Below are 9,578 nucleotides of genomic sequence, written 5' to 3'. Positions count from 1 at the left end.
CTTAGGAAGAAAAACCTCTCTTTTGGTAGTGGTTTCGTGAAGATGTCAGCTAATTGCAGTTTGGTCTCCACAAACTTCACTTCACAGTTCCCATTGTTTACATGATCCCTGATGAAATGATGTCTTATCTCAATATGTTTGGTCCTTGAGTGTTGAATCTGATTTTTGGTAAGATTAATGGCACTTGCGTTATCACACATCAAAGGGACTTTGTTGATCTTTAATCCAAAGTCTGCAAGTTGTTGTTTGAGCCATAGAATCTGTGCACAGCAGCTTCTAGCAGCTATATGCTCAGCCTCAGCAGTAGAGAGAGCAACACATGCTTGCTTTTTGCTATGCCATGAGATTAGGCTTGAGCCAAGAAGGTGGCAAGTGCCACTTGTGCTCTTCCTATCTAGCTTGCAACCTGCAAAGTAAGAATCTGAATAACCAATTAAGTGAATTGGAGAGTGAGAAGGATACCATAACCCAACAGTTGATGTTCCTTTTAGATATTTCAGAATTCTTTTGCAGCTTTGAAGTGTGATTCTTTAGGATTTGCTTGATATCTGGCACAAAGACACACCGCAAACATGATGTCCGACCTACTTGCTGTTAGATATAGCAAAGAGCCAATCAATCCTCTGTATTTGGTTTGATTTACACTCTTTCCAACAGAATCAACATCCATGTAGTAGCTTGATGGCATTGGAGTGCTTGCTTCTTTGCAACTCTCCATTTCAAATTTCTTGAGAATCTCTTTGCAATACTTTGATTGACATAGAAAAATCCCATCCTTTGTTTGCTTAACCTGCAATCCAAGAAAGAAAGACAATTCTCCCATCTTAGACATTTCAAACTCACCTTTCATTGCAGCCACAAATTCTTCACACAAACTATCTTGTGTAGCACCAAAGATGATGTCATCAACATAGATTTGTACAAGAATTATTTCTAAATTTGTCTTTTTGATGAAGAGAGTCTTGTCTACCATTCCCCTTTCATAACCATGAGATAGCAAAAAGTTGCTAAGTCTTTCATACCGCTGCCTTGGAGCTTGCTTCAGTCCATACAAAGCTTTCTTCAACTTGAAGACATGGTTGTGATGCTTATGATCTTCAAAACCCGGTGGTTGATATACATACACTTCCTCATTGATTTAGCCATTCAAGAAGGCACTCTTGACATCCATTTGGAAGAGTTTGAAACCACTCATACAAGCAAAAGCCAGCAGCAGCCTCACAGCCTCCAACCTTGCAATAGGGGCAAAGGTTTCACCATAACCTATGCCCTCCTCTTGATTGTAGCCATTGGCAACTAGCCTTGCTTTGTTCCTTGTGATCACACCATCTTCATCTAACTTGTTTCTGAATACCCACTTCGAACCTATAACGTTCATCTCATCTGTTCTAGGGACAAGAAACCATACCTCATTCCTTGCAAATTGATTCAATTCTTCATGCATAGCTTCAACCCACTTCTCATCCTTGAGAGCTTAATCAATTGACTTTGGTTCAATTTGTGAGACGAAAGCTGTGTGCCTGCAGAAGTTTGAGATGGAGCTACGTGTGGAGATATGTTAAGTATTATCATTTGGGTCAGAAACTTAGAAGTACTTTTCAGTCAAATTTAAGATGCTAGATCATGGTAAACCAAGCATTAGAAACAAAACGATAATACCAATCATCAATCAAGAACATAATATTATGTTTAGATATCACCTTAATACATAAGAGTTTGAATAGATTACTCCCAATCCCAAAGGGTAGAATTACCCACACATGATGACTGTTACAAGTAGGGAGAGCATGAAAAGAAGATTCAGGATGTTCCTAATTGACGACTGCCTCCTCTAGGGTTTTCTAACACCTTCTATCCTCCTAATTGGGTTACAATTCACTCAATGGTGTTTTCCTCTCAATCTTGTACACTAGGGTTGTGCCTCAAGCCCCCTATTTAACCTAATTGGCTTGGGTTAATTAAATTCTCGCCTAGGCATTATTGGGCTCGCCTGGGCGAGTAAAACGCCGAAAAGCCCACCATTCTTGCATTATCTCGCTCAAGTGAGATTGAGCTCGCTTAGGCGAGTAAAACGTTAAACAACCCAATGTTTCTGGCGCTATCTCGCTCAAGTGAGATTGAGCTGGCTTGAACGAGATCCACTAATGGCATCTTGGTTTTTTGCGAGTTTGGGTAGCTATGGTGAGTGTTGATGCATTCCAACTTTCTCTTTTTAGCTTTGTATATTTTCCTTTTGCCCAATTATGTCCATTCTTCCCTAGAAACCTGGAATTAACACCATTTTGGGAATAAATAGTTTTTATTCAAATTAAAAATCATAAAATATGTAAAAAGATATGATTTCATAAATTAAGGGTTATTTTATACTTATTTTAGCAATTAATACTCACAAGTACCTATGTTTTAATATGAAATATTACTGAAATTTGGCACTTATCAACTCGCCCCAACTTAGAATCTGGTTTGCCCTCAAGCAAAGTAAATGAATATATTTGAATTTAAATATCAAAATAGATTAATTCACTAAACAACAGATTAAATTAGAAACTTATGATACTTCCAAATTCAAATATAGAAAAATATAGATACAATCAACTTCCAAGATCAAATAAAAACAATAAAATGACAACTCATAAAGGAATTTCTTCTCATATGCTCACAGGTAAGTATTTTTCTCCATTTTCACTGAATCATAACAAATCACTGTTGCTTTCATCTTCCTATCACAAACATATTAGAAACATGAATGTTGAGGTATTTTTCCAGGGTTATAATGAGGTTGAGCCTCCAAAAAGCATTGGGTTTTTAGATAACAAAATGCACATTTTAAAGAAGAAGAACATACCTACAATCCAATTATAGCACATATGTGTTATCTAATCACTATTTTCTTTTGACTTCACACTTTTCCTCATTTTTCTTTCTACCTTTTCATGATTTTCAACATGAACTTTTTTTTTCTCTTTCTCTCTCTTTTTTTTTCTTTTTCTTTTTTCTTTTTTTCATCAATAGGAATAGATTTTTCCTATTTTCAACCTTTTAAGCTTTCAACCATTAGAACCAACCATTCCCTTTCTTATGTATATTGCATTTATGTTCTCATTCCTTAAACATGCCAAAGGGTAGGAAAATATATCATCAAACGTTTAGGGTGCAATAATAACAAAAATTATTGGCTCAAAAGGGTATAAAAATGAATTCTAATAAGATAAATGTTGACTATTTGACCCTGGGTTCCTAATTAACACAAATTCCTCAATCATCTTCATGCTCTTTTATGATGTAACAAAAAATAAAAATTAAGCAACCACAACTGTCAATTCATCAGTAAAACTCTCAAAACTGTTTAAGTTTCACACACTCACTTGGTTTAATTGGTCTCATTCCTTTTTGTTTTTTCATCCTCTGTTCTAATCAATCATCATGTTAAATTTTCATGTATCACAATTTCAACTACATTTGTATAGGGATTCAGTCATATTTATTTCCTAACTTGTGATGTGATTCCACTAGCACAATTAGAATGATTCTTGACATTCTTAGGAATCATCTTGAGTTGGTTATGAGATAGGCACTTTATCATAGAAATGGATCAAGGTTCTATGAACAAGAACTCACTAAAACTAGTGCCAAAACACAAACTCATATGGAAGTTCCAATTATAGTCAAATTGAACCGAACAAAAAGGAACAAAAGCTAAGCAAACTGAAATAGAATGCTGGAAATTAAAATGTACCGAACCAAAAGCTGGAAAATGAAGAAGAAAGATGAAGAACACCAAAGAACAACAAAAGAACCGAAGCAACACAATTAAAATCTGAAACTGGCGAACCAAAAACAACAAGGAAACAAGCTAAGATAAGGAAATAACAAAAGAAGAAAGGAAGGAGAAGAGAGTGCTCATGAAGATGGATGTATGGTTGGATGATCACGCCACTAGAAGGATGGTTGCTCCTAGATGAGTGTGCTGCCGCCACTTGAGGACACCATGGATCCTTCAAGATAAGACTAGAGAAGAAGGCTCAAAAGCTCTCCAATGATCACTCAAAATTTGAGTATAGTTTCTTTACTCTCAATTCCAATCTGAATTGTACAAGCTAAGCACCTTTATTTATAGCCTAGAGGTGCTGAAAAATAGGTGGGAAAATTCAAATAAACTCATTTGAAATTCCCACCAAAAACAAGTCACATGGGAGGTGTGACCTTTTTCTACTATGACACCTCCTAAAAACTACACCTACACCACTCTCCTAAGTCACATGGACAATGTGACTTTATTTTACATTTTCACACTCCTTTATTTAAAAACCACACCTCCTAAAACTATACAAGAGTATTTCAAAGCTTGGCCTTGCCCCTCATGGGATGGACTTGGGCTCTTTGGGCTTTGGCCTTCTTGGGCTTGGGCTTGGGCTTTGGGCTTGAGCCTCATCTTTATTTTATGTCTTCTTTTAATTTTGAGAAGACTAGAAGGAAGAACTTCAAATGTGAGGGTGGATGTCCTCTTCCTCCATTAATAAAAGCCTCCTTTATTTGATTCTCATCAACTTGTGTCTAATTCATCTCACTATTTAATATTTAAACACAAATTCCTTTTTTCCACAATTCAAAATTAATAATGCAGTTATTTTTTTTTATTTAAGAAAAAAAAACCTAGAAAACTAATTAAAGTAAAACTGAAAATAAATCAATAATGGAATTCAAGACATAAAATAAACAAATAACAACAAATTGAATAAAAAATACAAAATAAGCAACGAGACAATCTAAGCAAATAAGCAAATAAACAGCAAATAAAGCAAAAATAAATAAAAAAACTTAAAATAAATAGCTAGAAAAAAGAAACCATATTTTTGCTTAGTCCTCTTCCCTTCCTAAGAAATCATCCAGCTCTGTGTTAAAGTCATCATCCACAAGGAAAATTTTGATATATATATATATATATATATATATAGAGAGAGAGAGAGAGAGAGAGAGAGAGAGAGAGAGATCTTGTCGGAGTCTCATTATCTCTCTATGATTTGCACTTTCCTACATCTGTATGTGTTCCCATGTGGGTCTCTGTTCTAACTGCATTTGTTCCAATATCCTATCTTCCCTGAATGTTGCAGATGATTCTGGGTGATGGATGGGTGAATGATATATAGGAACATCACCAGCTTGTGGAGCCTGTTCTTTTGCAGCAGTACAATTATTAATAATAAACTTCAAATCAATTGGAGGTGTAATTTTTACATATGGGTTGACCTCTACACCATGGGTTGCACATAGAGCAATAATAAGAGTAGGAAAACCTGAAGAACCCTTTGTTTTATGATTATTGTGGCCAATTTTAAGTCTAACAAATTTATAAATTTCATGGCAGATAATTTTGGCAACATCAATAGAATAATTATCTTTTAAGAGGCAATAAAGAAGATGACACCTGGGAATATTCAAATCAGACACATGGCCAATAGGTACAATACTGGTAAGCATGAAGACCATCCAAACCTGAGATAAGGTCTTCATGTGCTTCCTTAGTATTCTTCATGGTTTTCCAGCTGAGTTTAGTTGATAAGTGTGATTGGCTAGACAGATTTCCATAGCCACTATATCATCATTAAATCCACAAAGTTGAGCTTTTAGCCGGTGATAGGTACAATCATCATCACCTCTTAGTTGCAAAGGATCCCCCCAAAATATACTGATGGAGTCCCTATCAAAAGGCACCCATATCCCTTGTACTTGTGACCGCATTTCTTGAGTCCCTTCTTTTCCTGTACAAGCATTTGCATAAAACTCATAAACTACCTCAGGATCATACATGTTAAGAGGCGTTTTTAGCCTCATCCAATTTTGTCTTTGTAGGCCTTCTAGAAATGGGTCATATTATTTTAATAGCAGTTGCACTTTTCTTTCGAAGATGAAAGCCCAGTGCTTTATCTCTTCATATCTCTTCTGCTTTTCCTTATTCCCAATTCTATTCCTTACTGGTGGTTCCGAAGATTCTATTCTTACTCTCTTCCCTTTAGCTGTTTGGGCTACTGTATTCTTTGTCGGATCCATAACTGCAAAATTCAAGTTAGGCACACCCACTTCACATATATTATTGGTACATCTAAACCTAGTTACTATTATCTAGTGCTTATAAAACCATTTTAACAAACACCTTCCGTGCATGCTCAATTTTGAGTGAAAAGGGTGAGTGGGGTTTTCATTAACCATCTAGATTTCAAGAACAAGCTATCAAACATGTCAATCAACTTCCATGGAACCAAAAGTATAACTTTATCCATAATAATCTTCACAAACCCTAAAACCCAAAACCCCCCAAATTTTAACATCAAAAGCATAACTCAATGGGCTAGAAAAGAAATTAGGGCAGAAAAATAGATATGGGATACTTTCCTAGCACAATGTGAGCATAATATTTGAGCTTGAAGAGGAACAAGTAATAATGAGAGCAGTTTTAGGCTACCACATCACAAAAAAATAGGGTTTCTCACCAAGGGTTTGGAAAAAATGGAGCAATTGAACCCACACTTGCGTTTTTAAAAACACTATATTTTTAAACACACAAAACCTATTCTAACACAAAATAAACAATTAAGAATAAAAACTACTGGGTTGCCTCCCAACAAGCGCTTTAGTTAACGTCGTATAGCTTGAAGAATGTTTTATTAAGGAGGATAACCATTTTGTTGCACAAATCTTCTTGATACAACTTTTGTTCTTCTTGAATATGGGTCTTCAAGTTCAATTGTTCCATCCATCTGCAGTTTCTTAATAACCCACAATCTTGCCTCCTTCTTCTTAAATTTTATCCTAGCTTCTCTCAGCTTGATAGGTTGTCATGCGCTATACTCGTCCTCCTTCACAGGCTTCCCCTGTTTGACCTTGTCTTCTTCTGTCTTTAATCTTTGATGAGGTATAACTTTCTCTATTGACTTTGAAAGATCCATATGTTCCACAACTGTATGAAAGGATTCATCCTTTGGTGCATCCTCTTGTAAGCCATCCTTTCCAGCATTATCCTTATTTATATCATTAAAAAGATTGAAAATTACCTCATCATTTTGAGCTTTTACTCTAAGTTATCCTTTATCAACATCAACTATGATTCTAGCAGTTTTCATAAAAGGTCTACCAAGAATCAAAGGGACCTCCTCATCTTCTTTCATGTCCATGATAAAATCTATAGGGAATATAAACTTATCCACTTTCACAAGAACATCTTCCACCACACCATAAGGATATTTGATGGTTCTGTCTGCTAGCTATAACTGCATCTTGGTGGGTTTAACCTCTAAGTTACCTATTTTTCCTAGCCTCGTCAATGGCATCAAATTTATGCTTGCCCTTAAATCCAATAATGCCTTACCCAGAAATAAAACACTTATAGACATATGAAGGTTAAAACTCCATGGATCCTTGGATTTTTTTGGCAAGCCTTTTTGTATCATTGCACTACATCCATCTTCCAGTTTTACACTTCTTCCTTCAAAGCAACTCCTCGGCCTTATATCTCACTCATATGTAGACTTTGTTGATCAAGAGTGATCAAAGGATTTGAAGAATCCAAATCCAAGTGTTTGATGGCAAGGTTGGAGTTGCTGCTGTGTTTAGGATAAGATCTGGGTAGTTTATTTGTGTAATCCACTCTTTGTTGAATCTAAAGCTAAAGTGTTTTTAAAACCTTTTAAGTTTAAAGTGTTTTTCAAACTAAGTGAAAAACAACCTGTTGTTTTGTTGAAACAACCGATTGTTTTACTCTTAGGTGTTTTTGAAAAGGTTGAAAACTGTTTTGGTTGGTTGACTTGTTGTCAAACCAAAACAATCGATTGTTTCGTGATTTCAATCGATTGTTAGTTTGAAAATCCTAACAAAATTTGTTTTGTTAGTTGAGTATGCTTTAAATGATTTTCAACTGAATACGCTCATCTATTAAATGCTTTGACCAATCTTTGAAAGCTATAAATAGTTTGTTTATGTTTTATAACAAACAAGAAAAACATATTTGAGTTTTTCAGTTGTGAAAGATTGCTTTCAAGTTTTGAACATTCACATTCAACTTTGGTTTTTTTCAAGAGAGAGTGGAATATGATTACATCTGTATTTGATTTCAGATTGTTCTGTAAACAAGTGTAATTCGTTTTGAATACTTTCTTTTTCTGTTGCTTTATTGTTTTGTGCTTTATATCTTGGCTAACTAAATTTCTGATTGAGTTTCATACAAAGGATTTTGTTCTAGCTAAAAAAGTTTTCAAAAACCCCCTTTAAACAATTCACCCCCCCTCTCGTTTAAGGCCATATATTCTAACTGACTTTTGCTTCGACATTCCTGCAAAATAATTTTTAGGGAGCAAGTTATCAAAAAATTTCCTTTCCTTCTCTTTTTTAAAAAGGGCATGAGGATATGATAAATCTTTTTCAAAAACACCTCATTATTTTCACTATTTTTAAATATTTTTTTCTTTTTCACCCCCTACATTTTTACCATCCATCTCTCTTGTTATGTTACCACGCTCGACGACAATTTTATTGTAATGCTTCTTGGGGTTGGTCTTGGTGTTGGCTGAAAATTAACCATCTTATCCCTCTTCTATTTGTTTGGCAATCTGTCCCACCTGAGTTTCTATAATTCTAGCCATAATAGCCTTCATGAATTTCTCTAAGCAATCTTCAAGTTTATTTATCCTTTCAGGAACAAAAGGATAATTGGGTTGTTGTTGCTGTTGGAAAGGTCCTTTCTTATTGGATGAACCATGGTCTTGTTTCCACCCAAATGTTATGATTTTAATTGCTTCTCCAACCTTGAGAATAATTGTTATTGTTGGAGAAGCCACATTGCCTTCCCTAATTACCCATGTAATTTACCTCAACTTCAGATGAATTGTTCTGATAAGAATAATGACCATTAGGATGGTCACCTCCACAAAAATCACATCTGATTGGTTGACTATGGCTTTGAGATGAGTGGACAACATGTAATTGTTGGGGCAATTTAGCCATTTGTGCAGTTAATTGCTCAATCTGCTGTGTCAGAATTTTATTTTGGGCCAAGAGTGTATCTGAAGTATTTAATTCTAACAACCATTTCTTTTGCTTACCTTGTCTATCATGTTAGGCTTGATAATCAGTTAAGGTTAATGCATCAATAATCCTTGTCACTTGTTCAACATCAACAGTCGTCATTGTGCCGCTAACTGCAACATCCAGGAGCATCTTAGTGTTAGATATGAGATCATTACGAAATATGCTTAGTTGAGCAATATCTTCAAACCCATGATTTGGGCATTTTCTCAGTATCATTTTGAATCTCTCTCATGTCTCACAAAAAGATTCATCCGCTCCTTGTCTGAACATCGAGATTTCAGACTTCGCTTTGATTTAACGATAGATTGGAAAAAATCTTTGAAGAAATTTTTCCTCTACATCCTTCCAGCTAGAGAGGCTCTTATTTGGATGTGATTTGTGCCATTCCTTAGCTTTTCCTGCCAATGGAAAAGGAAACAAACGCATATAAACATTTTCAATATCACTTGATTGGAAGCCCATTGTTCTCACCAATTCACAAAATGTAGCCAAATGTGTAT

The 9,578-nt window shown here is 35.2% G+C and overlaps 1 pseudogene; it reads left to right on the top strand.

The window, feature by feature from the left end:
- Window positions 1–9,262: 9,262 nt before the first annotated feature.
- On the top strand, window positions 9,263–9,368 carry LOC137833774 (small nucleolar RNA R71; annotated as a pseudogene).
- Window positions 9,369–9,578: the final 210 nt, after the last annotated feature.

The sequence above is a fragment of the Phaseolus vulgaris genome, chromosome 6 (genome assembly GCF_000499845.2).
Source record: "Phaseolus vulgaris cultivar G19833 chromosome 6, P. vulgaris v2.0, whole genome shotgun sequence".
In the NCBI taxonomy this organism is placed as follows: domain Eukaryota; kingdom Viridiplantae; phylum Streptophyta; class Magnoliopsida; order Fabales; family Fabaceae; genus Phaseolus; species Phaseolus vulgaris.
This window is presented reverse-complemented; position numbering and strand designations above follow the sequence as displayed.